General features: G+C 39.1%; 1 pseudogene; it reads right to left on the reverse strand.

Annotated features, from left to right (window-relative positions):
- Nucleotides 1–7,851: 7,851 nt before the first annotated feature.
- LOC140628831 (DDB1- and CUL4-associated factor 8 pseudogene) lies at nt 7,852–10,835 on the reverse strand (annotated as a pseudogene).
- Nucleotides 10,836–11,082: the final 247 nt, after the last annotated feature.

Here is an 11,082-nt window from a genome sequence, read left to right on the forward strand (position 1 = left end):
GTGCAGAAATTAATGAGGTAGAAAAACCATTCAAAACAAACACACACTAGTAATCTCATTTACACTAAAACCAAAACCTGACATTGAAAAATTAGGTAAAATACATTTAAAAATTGGCTAATATAAATAAGAAAAAGAGTCAAGGCACAGATATATGCCAAAAGTAAAAAAAAAAAAAAAACAAAAACAAAAACATGATTACAGATTAAAAACATTTTCGTTAATGGAACAAACACGGATGTACCCCAATACCCCTATCATTCAGCTTTGCTTAGGAGATCCCAGCAAATGCCAGAAACAGTGAAGGAGAAATAAGAAGTATAAGAAATGTAAAATATATTGAAGACTGAATGTCGATGATATGATAGCACATATGGACTATCTGAGATAATCTCATTAATAATTAGAACTAATATGAGAGTTTAACAAAGTGACCATTTTCAAATAGCTCATATGTGATTCCTGCACTCACTTAAGAGTAAATAGTTTATTGTCTTTGCTCTAATATACCAATTGCCCTAAAGTGGCTTTTGATTTCAATGGACAATTTCAGCCTTTAAGGACAATCCCATTAGACCCCACTCTGTACTTTACAATCTGTCTGTACCCACTTAGAAACTGAGGGAACTGTTTCACTGATTTTTTTCTTTATACATCATTCTGGACTATGTTGAAGTGGTCGTTTTCTCATGTCTGGACTTCTAATACTCATTGCAGAGATTTCTCAAGTTTTAGTCCAGGTTATAGAAACTGTGGTCCTAAAAAGGTATTAGAGGAGTGCCTGGGTGGCTTAGTCAGTTAAGTGTGTCCAGCTCTTGATTTTTGGCTCAGGTCATGATCTCAGGGTCCTGGGATCAGGCCCCACATTGGACTCTGTACTCAGCAGGGAATCTGCTGGAGGATTTCTCTCTCTCTGCCTCAGCACCACCACCCACTTGCGTGTGCTCTCTCTCTCTCTCAAATAAATAAATAAATATTTTAAAAAGTAAAAAATAAAAATATTAAAAGTAGTAGAGCATGGATCTCCACTGTGGTATTCTGTAGAAGGCTTCTTACTTGATAACTCTAGGAAGGACCTAGATTTAAGTGGCACTAAAGTGCCTACTCTTTCTATATACATGTGTTGGTATAATCAAGAGAAAGTTTTATAAGCATTTTGGTGGAAAGTATAAATTTCAGTTTGGATCTTAAATCAAGTTAGTGTGACACTGCACAGAAATAATAGATGCCATGATAATGCCTGCTATCTAAATGAGATAGAGGCACTGCCTTTGTCTCCAGTGGAGTGAGGTTTTGCCACACATTATTTTTTATGTACTTTCAAGCTAGATTTGAATTTCAAATAAAATGCCATTGCTGTAATGGCCAAGGAAAATTCCTTTAGTTAACAGTTTTATTCAAAAATTCTAAATTTCTTGAAAAAAATTTCTCTAGGAAGTTTATTCCCTACTTTCTGAGAAAATTAAGTTCAGTGGTCTTCTCTCTTCAGAACTACAAAATTCCCTCCCCAGGAATCTAAACTGATGGCCTTACTTCATATTTTATAGGACAGAGAGTCAAAGCAATAACATCAGTCTCCCCCACCCCTTCCTGCCCCCAAATTTGTCAGTTTTTTCTTTGACCAAATCCATAACATATGGTCTGATCCTAGGAAAGGGCATTCCTCCACTTGTTTCTAAATAACATCTCCCTCAGTGCTTGAATCCTGGAGTTTTCCACAATTTCCCATATCATTCATTTCTTTCTCATGTTTTATTGTCAATATAAATTTTTCTAATTTCCTTCACCTTAAATATAAAGTATAACAATGATCCCTTAAATATACATCTTATTCCAGCTATCACTCCATTGTTCTTTTCCTCTTCATAGCAAAACTTCTGGAAAGATTTGCCTATGCTCACTATCTACTTACTCTCCTCCTGTATACTTTCAACCAAGGCAAATCTGGCTTCCATTCCGTCTTTGTTCTAAAAAGATCCGAAAAATGTTACTGCAGAGATAAGTTTTCTATTAAATTATCAGTGGTTTAAAGAAAGCAACTATTCATGCATATTTTGTGCAGTTCCTAAATACTAAGTACTTTACAATTTAGTTTGGTAAAATGTCTCTCTTTAAGCACATTTCTTTCTTTTAAGAATTTACTAAATGCTGTCCTTTAAAATTTCATCTTTATTTGAATTTACATTTTTTATTGCACTTTTATTAGCAACAACTTACCAGAAGCAGATCATCAAACAAAATAGAGAAATGATGAAAGAAAGAACATTTTCAAAAGGTCACAAGTAATGAAAGTTACTCAGCATGAATCACAAAATAAGCAGAGACTTCAAAAACCAAGGGAACTGAATTATTTCTGCTGATATGATAAACATTACCACAATTATTATGACTACTAAAGTTAGAGATTTTTTTCATGGGGTTTTTGACATTTAATTTTTTTTTACTTTGAAAGAATTTTAGATTTATACAAAAAGAGTTCCAAAGTTAATACTGAGAGTTCTCACACACCCCTTACTCAGTTTCCCCTAATGTTAACATCTATATTACCTTAATATATTTGTTAAAACTAAGAAATCAATATTGGTTTGTGACTATTAAGTAAACTGCAGAATTTATTCATGTTTTCCCAACTTTGTCCTCTAATATACTTTTTCTGTTACAGGGTCCTATCTAGGATACCACTATGCATTTAGTCACCAAGTCTCCTTAGACTCTCAGCCTTTTTTTCTTTGCTATGACCTTGGAATTTTTGAAGCATACTGGCCAAGTATTTTGTAGAATGTTCCTTAATTTGGGGTTGTCTGATATTTTCTTCATGGCTAGACTGAAGTTATTGGGCTCTGGGGAAGAACAACCATGGAGGTGAATGCCCTTCCTGTATCATATTGGAGGCATGTAATACTGATGTGACTTTATCACTGGTGATAGTCACTATCACTTGTTTAAGTGGTGTTTGTAGGATTTATTTACTGTAAAGTTACTCTTTTTTCTCTTTTTATACTCTGTTCTTTTGGATACAAGATACTTAAAAGCAGGAGGGAAATCAATATCCATCTCTATTTATGCTATTTGGAATTATTCTGTAGGGACATTTATCCTTTATCCCCAAATTGTTGTTTTAATTTTATATCAGGATGGACTCATGAATATTTGTCTTATACTTTAGGTCATAATGTAATACCACATTATTATTTTTTAAATCAAACTCTTCTAGCTTTGGTCATTGGGAACTCTATTATTCCATTTGCCACTTTGATATACCTTCATCCCACTTCCTTACTCTCCAGCCCTACAAGGTGCTCCAGGGTTATCTTGTATATTCCCTGCCCTAGCATTGGAATCAGACAGTTTTCCAAGGATCTCTGGTTCCTTTCATTGGAAAATGGGATTAGAAATTAAAATAAAAAAAAAAGAAATAAAATCCAGGTGCTGGTAGTGCTCATTACTACAGGGGTGTCAGGGGTCACAAGGCCTCTCAGTGAAGAGAGCTATGAAATATATATATCAGTATAATGACCTAATAACCTATGTATACACACATTTGTATCATTATTTCAGCATTTAGCCATCTGTATATATATTATGCTAACTTAATTATGAATTCATACTGGTATTTCCCAACTCAAATTCAGTACCACAGAGTTCATCTAGCCTTCCTTCCTTGCTTATCCATAATTTCCCTCTCTGACAGTAAGAAATCTAGTTCTTACCATCCATTTACTTGATTATTAAACATGAGATATATTTGTAAAGTAGGTTGAGAATTATTTAACCTGAATCATCACGAGAAACAAATTTGCCACCTGGAGTACAGTTTTTATGTACAGTTCTTTTTGTCTTTAGTTTTGACAAAGTTGTTTAGCCGGCTTCTTTTCTCCCACGTGCTTCAGTGAGGTGTTGTCATAAATTTGTAATAGAGTTAGAATCATTTGTCATCATGTGTACTACATTCTGAGACTTCCTGACATCCTGGCTGAAATTCTTGTACTTTGCATATCTTAAAGTTTACTCTTTGTGATGTACAATTCTATGAATTTTGACAAATGCATTGAATCATATATACACCACTCCAGTGCCATACAGAGTAGTTCCATCACCCTAAAATTCTACAGAGATGTTTCTGGAGAGGAATCTTCTATGAAAAAGCATGTGCAAAGAAAAATCTGTCCCTAAAAATATTTGGTTCTATCTGATAATGTTAAAGTAAGTGTATTTCCATATATCTAAAGACATCTTTTAAAAAATTGTAAGGATACCTGTATTCATTCAAGAATTTATCATTGCAAGCTTTTTAAAAAATATTTATAGGATGCCTGGGTGGCTCAGCAGTTGAGCACCTGCCTTCCGCCCAGGGCATGATCCTCGGGTCCCAGAATCGAGCCCCACATTGGGCTCCCTGCATGGAGCAGGCTTCTCTCTCTGCCTGTGTCTCTGCCTCTCTCTCTCTCTCTCTCTCTCTCTCTGTCTCTCATGAATAAATAAATAAAATCTTTTAAAAATATTTATGATGGGGATTATCAATTATCATTAATTAGTCTTAAGAAGATGACAGTTAAGGCCCAAATCCTGTCTCTTAGAGAACAACTCATTGTAGAAAAGAGAGGCTTCTTCATTTGACTGAAGATCTTATGGTTACTGATTATGGCTCTTGGTCCCTCACAGTGTTCATAATCCCTGTCAGCTGAGGAAGAGTTTCTAGAATATCTGGGTTGTTATAGCTTTTTAGCAGAATAATCAAAAGAACCAATCATGCAAAATTGGCCTTGATTTGCATTTGATTCTAAACAGAGATTCATGAGGAACAACTTTTCCAGTTAATGTCATCCCGATCAATGTGTAGCAGAGGCTAGAAGTACTGTCCCTACTCCAGCATGCAGTATTTTTACATTTTGCATATTCATTTTTGTTTTTCATTGGTTCATTGTTATGGTTGTTCTGTTTGTTCTCTTCAGTGACCTACAATTCAATTTCAGGGGTTTGGGCTGCTAATACACCTGCCATATAGCTGGCAGAAATCCAAAGTGAGACTATGGCCACCTTAATAGATGAAAGGAGCCTTTTATATGTCATGAAAGAATCTTGAGATGTGGGTTCTCAATTTCTATTGTCAACCAAACCAAATCACTATGCACCAAAACAATGACACTCTGCACCATTATTAAGTTGGATTTAGTTGTAAATTCTATTTGAGTCCCTACTCTGTATATTATTAGCTCAATGACTTTGGAAGGTTAATTTTTCAGAGCTTATGTTTCCTGTCCTTCATTTTAATATGCTTTTTAAGAGAAATTACACTTGAATATACTTAATAGCATATGTATATGTAATTTCCTTAGGTGGTTGCTTATATAATGGAGTTAAAGATAAAGAAGCTGCTAAAGCTAGGAAGGAAGAATAAGAATAAACATTATACTTTAAATAAAGCGCAGGTTAGGAAACTACCTAACCTCCCCCCAATGAAAATATCCAAAAATCTCTAGTTCTCCCTAGAACACAGCTTTCATGTACCTTAAGCTCCTTGTGAACCTGGATTATCATACATCCATCTTTGAACTTTCACTATCCAGTAAAGGAATATATATTAAGTGCTCCATAAGGCTCGAAAACTAAATATAGAAATCTAACCTCTCACTTTACCATTGAAGAGACTAAAGTCAAAGCAAATTAAGATAGTGAAGTTCATAGAAGTTGATCACAGGATGGCTAAGATCCAGTCTATTGTAACTTTATTGCATTATGCTTTTGGCTCACATGATAGAATGAGCACTGCTGAAGGTTGTTGTTAGACTAACAAAATTCACCCAAATTTTTTTGGCCTGCTATTCAGCAATTAGGCCCCATTATATTTTTTTTTCATGTGTATTCTTTTCTATACCTGTCTTAAGGAGTGGCTGCCAGAAGATGTCTTTTTAAAAGTATAGTTTGGCATCTGTCACAATTTTATGCAGTTAAATTTTGTACATAATTAGGAGACAATTATAATACTGCATAAAGGCCATGAGGGCTTACACAGAACTGTCCTGTAGAAATTCCATATTGGAATGAAAATAATTGGTGTTGAAAATTTAAATTTAAAAGTGCAGTTTTGTCTGCTTATTTGATAGGATTGTTAGCTTTGCCTGCCATCTCATGGAAGGCTGGTAGTGATATCGTATTGATCTCTTCTATACATCAGTAGGACCAATATTTGCATAAATTAAAATTGTAACAATTACCTTCATTTTCTGGGACTTACTTTATCTGTTTGGCTTTTACCTGTAATCATAACTTTATTTTTCAAATTAACAACTTGAGTCCTATCTAGCTAGCTAGCTAGCTAGCTATCATCTATCACCTATCTTACTCAAATCCAACCTCTCTTTGGAGGACTTTTACTCCTCCAATGGCAAATTGTTTAAGTAATCTAGAGACTTACTCAGTTCAAATTAGGTGGAGGCAGTTGTACTTATCACAGTTCAGAGAAACAGAAACACTGGGGTGATAGATACACAGGTAACAAGTGACTTCTATAACAGAGACCTCATAGTATGTAATTTTGGGAGCTGTTAAGCAGTCTTCATAAGGTTTTTGTCTGCTTCAGGTGCTGGAGCCTAAAGTCAGTACACCATTCAGGAAGAGATGGGTGTGAAATAGGGGGAAACCAGGATACATTAGAATCCATGAGTAGCTGGAACTTACAAGGACAGACTGGAACCCATGTTGATCTTTCACTGCCTCCAAACCTCCAACTTTGATGAGTGAGTGCCCTGCAGGAGAAGTAGTCAGTCTTTTTTGCTGCCTCACAGTAAAGCCAGCAGATCAGTGACAATGTGCCCCTTCCTCTACTTCCTGAGCATTAAAAAAAAAAGCTACTACTTTACCTTTGCCTTGCAGATCTCTCAAATGTCTCATACAGCACAAGAAATCTCAGAACCAGGACTCCTGGGTGGCTCATTCGGTTAAGCTTCCAACTCTTGGTTTCGGCTCAGGTCATCTCAGCCATTGTGGGATCGAGCCCCATGGCTGGCTCCAGGTTCAGTGGGGAGTTTACTTGGGATTCTTTCTCTCCCTCCCTCTGCCCACCCCTCCCGCCCTGCTTATGCACCCACTTTATCTAAATGAAATAAACCTCAAAAAAAATAAAATTTCAGAAGCATGCAGGGAATTCTGAAGCAAAGTTTCAGTTCATAGTACCACCTATACCTCCACCCTGCCCCCCCACTTCCCTCCCCCACACTCCCACTCAGAACTGCTTCCAAACAGCAGGTGAAAAAAAACTTGGATAATTAATCTGCTCTTGTCATTGTTCTCACTGCCACCCAGTGTCACTAGAAATTCCAAAAGTGTTTTTTCAATGTTTTGTTGCTGTTGCTAGTATACATCTCACCCAACTGTGCAGGGTTGCCCCAAACTTAGGTGCAAGTTTATGATTTTGTGCTCTTTGTGTCCATTTTAAACCACAGTGCTTAGTTCAGACTCATGGGTTCCTTTGGGCCTTTAGGTTATTTCCTAACAGCAGGCCTTGGTAGGGGCTGCCCTAGCCTCCCAGATTCCCAGGCAGTTTTTGCTGACTTTGAATCTCAGTGAACAGGAAATTTGGTCAGGTTATTTTCCATTCCAAAGCCTAATTTCATTATGTAAATGTCTCAACTTGCTCTCAAGGTGCTAGAGATAATATCCACTTTAAGGAGTATTATCAAAGGAAAGCAGGGGTATTGGAGTAAGGGAAGTCCTTTGCATTCACTTACACAAGTGACAGGTATAAAACAAAAATGAGTATTATTTTTGTACACGAATTGAACATCCAGCACACAAAATTTACATTAAATACGGTTTAAAACAAAGTTTTTTTTAAAACTAATTTAACCTTTTATAAGCAGGTGAAGAGAATTTTTAGCAATACATGGATGTCTAATGGGAATTTTTTCCAATGGTATCAGTTATCTAGAAGGATAAACAACTCTTTATTGCAACACTAAGTCATTCTTAAAGTCAGTTCAAATATATATTCTCAAATATTAGGAATTCCTATATCCCTGATGGTTGTCCCAAGAGGACTTCCTGGAAGGCAGTCCTGTGAGTTCTTGCCATGAAACTTCAAGAGAATTGAGAGTGGTTTAATTTTTACCAGTCTCTGTCTGCTCAAATTAATCAATATTAATATACGGATTCAGAAAATGTCAACAATCTCTAATTATTCAAGAAGCATGAATTATCCTGTTGGTATTATGCACCCCTTCCCTTCTTTTCCTTTTGAGAGGCAGTGAGAGAGAGTCTGTGTGTGTGTGCGTGGGTGTGTGTGTATGGCCAAGTGTCCGCATTCAAGGAACAAGACCATGGTTTGCTTTATTTTACTTTACTTTTAAAGAATAAACACATTTCTGAAATTTTCAAGTCAATTAGAGAAATTAACTTTAAACTGCTAAAGATGAAAAAAAGGTGATAGTTTTCAGGGTGTCAGAAATGAAAAGAAAGATTCAATAAGGCTATTAATTTTTTTTCACCAGAACTAGAAACCTTTAGAAGTCAGCTATAAGAGCTGAGCCATAGGAAAATGGGATTTTTTCCCCCTATGGAAAATAAATGAAAAGAGGTTAAAAAAAAAAAAAAACACCAAATTAAAAAACCTTACATATTGTCTTACAGAGATATAATGGGTAAAGAGAGAGGAGTAAAGAAACCAAGGGAGAGGAAAGGAATGGGAGAGGAAGAATGTAAAAGAAGGGAGAGTAAAGAGATGGAAGAGATAGTTTTTATTATGGAAACTAGATAGAAGACAAAAACAAACTTATTAGTTAAACTGAATTTTAAACTTAAAGTCCAGCCTACTGAAGTGACAGCTAGCTGGAACAGGGATGAGGCATTCAGGACGGTAGGCACTGCACATGGTCTTGGTTCTCTTCCTCCTCAGATGAACTGGAAGTAGTGGAAGACTCATCGGACTCTGCATCCATGACTCCAACTCCAGGAGCTCTCTGGCGCTGGTGATGACCTCTCTGTGTTAGGTGACGCATCAGGAACCAAAGCATGTGGCTGTCAAAAAGGTCGGTGTGGTGCATGCGATCTTCATCCCGTTCTTGCTTGTTTCTCTTAATCATATTCTTTAACCCAGTCAGCTCAGTGGTAGCTTCAGCTGTGGGTGCCCAGATCTTGGCATTATGATCAAGGCCACTGGTCGCCATCACAGGTAGGTAAGGATGGGGTTCAAGACAGTTTATGGTGCCTCCCTTGTCCCCCTCCATGAACTGAACGATCTGGCAGGATGATTTTTCCCAGAGGAAGATGTGGCCACAATCACTGCCACTCACCACAAACTCACTTCTGGGGCCATAGAAATTGACGCCTTTGATCGTGGCATTATTTCTGTGCCCCTTGTATTTCTTAACATACTGGGCTCCATCTCCATCAGAGGAGTTGAAGAGATAAATATCTTCATCATTATAACTGGCCAGGAGCTCTGTGCCATCATGGCTGTACACCAGGCAGGTGATGTTTGCTTTGGACTCACAATTGACTAGGTGATGGGGACAGAATTTTTTGAGTACCCCATTATTCTCATTCTCATCAATCTTCCTCTGGTCATAAATTCTTACGAACTGATCTCTTCCTCCCACTGCAAACTGGTAAGTATTGGCAGGATTCACATGGATTGTATACAGCCCCACTTTCTTCTCCCTCTCTTTGGTTACCACCACTCTGGAAGCTGGCCGGCCTTGTCTGAGGTCAATGGCGAAAACAACTGCGTCTTCGCCCGAAGTTAGGAACTTAAAAGGGGAGTCTGGCTCCAGAGCCAGCTTGTGGGAGGCTCCCCTATGCTGGGCCACGCGCTTAGTATTCTTACAGTGTGGTATAGCAGATAGCTCCGCTATGCGTACCTGCCCATCACGGGCACACATCGCCAAGGTGGAATCACCACAATTGGGAAGGAACTTGGCTTGAAAGACATTATTTTTGTGGCCACTCATAAACTCCAGTACTGGGTGCTTACGCACCCAGTCCCACACTATCACTTTAAGGTCGTCGCTGCTACTGGCCAGCCAGGTGCCACGCTGATTAAAGTGCACAGTATTGACACAACCATGGTGGCCTTCAAGCTCATGGAGCAGGTGGAAACGCTGCACAAACAGCCTTGCCCCACAGGCCTCATATACGAAGCGGGCACTGGAACCCAGCTGCCGCTCTCGAAGAGCGGAAACGATTTGCCAGCGAGGGCGGGGCAGGGTAGATGTTTCGGAGGTCACCCACTCCTCCAGGGCCCGATCCTCATCTGATAAATACTGATCATAATTAGCCTCATTGCACTGTACCTGCGGCTGTTCTTCTGCCGCTCCTCTCTCCTCCGCTTCCGCGCCTCGCGCCTCCTCTCCTTCTGGGCGGTAAGGGGACAGGTTTTCCTCACAGACGAAGAATTGGTCAGAATCTTCCGTGCCTTCAAAGTTGATGTATTCACCCGAAACGTCTGCGTCTGTGCCTTCGTCTTCTGGGCCGACCTGGCTGAGGATGCCGCCATCTCCGGGCAAATTCAAGCTCAGCTCCGTGTCTGAAGATGTCTCTCTCCTGGCGTCCATTTCGGACTGCTCCTCGGGGCTATTCAGCAGGCTTCTTTGTGGGCTATCTGCGCTGCTCTCGTTGTCAGACATTTTAAAATGATGCTTCCTGTAGCCGGTCGGGAGTGGGAAAAAGCCCCCAGAAGTCTGGGGAGGAGAGCGGGCCTGGCCGGGCTCCGGACAGTCCAGAGAAAATTGGCTGGGGCAAGCGGCAAGACGCCAACGCGGGAGGAAAATGGAAGGGGTGCTCAGCCGGCTGAGGCAATTGGAAGTATGGGAGCTGGTGAGGTTCACAAGACTTTGTCCCTTCTAGCATCTCGCGGTATCTCAGCACTGCTCAGACTTTTCCAGGCGCTCAGCCCCACCCCGGATCTGTCTTACACTTGTTGGCCGCTGTACATTCTGTTCTTTTGAAGATGGGAACATGTTGCACTTTGGAAAACATTCTTAGAGAACCATCAGCAAAAGTTGATACTTCTTGGGCAGAACTGTTATCGGAGACTCTCGGTGCTTCGCTTGAAGGTACTGTACAGTACGAAATGGATACGCAAACACA

The sequence above is a fragment of the Canis lupus genome, chromosome X, assembly GCF_048164855.1.
Source record: "Canis lupus baileyi chromosome X, mCanLup2.hap1, whole genome shotgun sequence".
Classification (NCBI taxonomy): domain Eukaryota; kingdom Metazoa; phylum Chordata; class Mammalia; order Carnivora; family Canidae; genus Canis; species Canis lupus.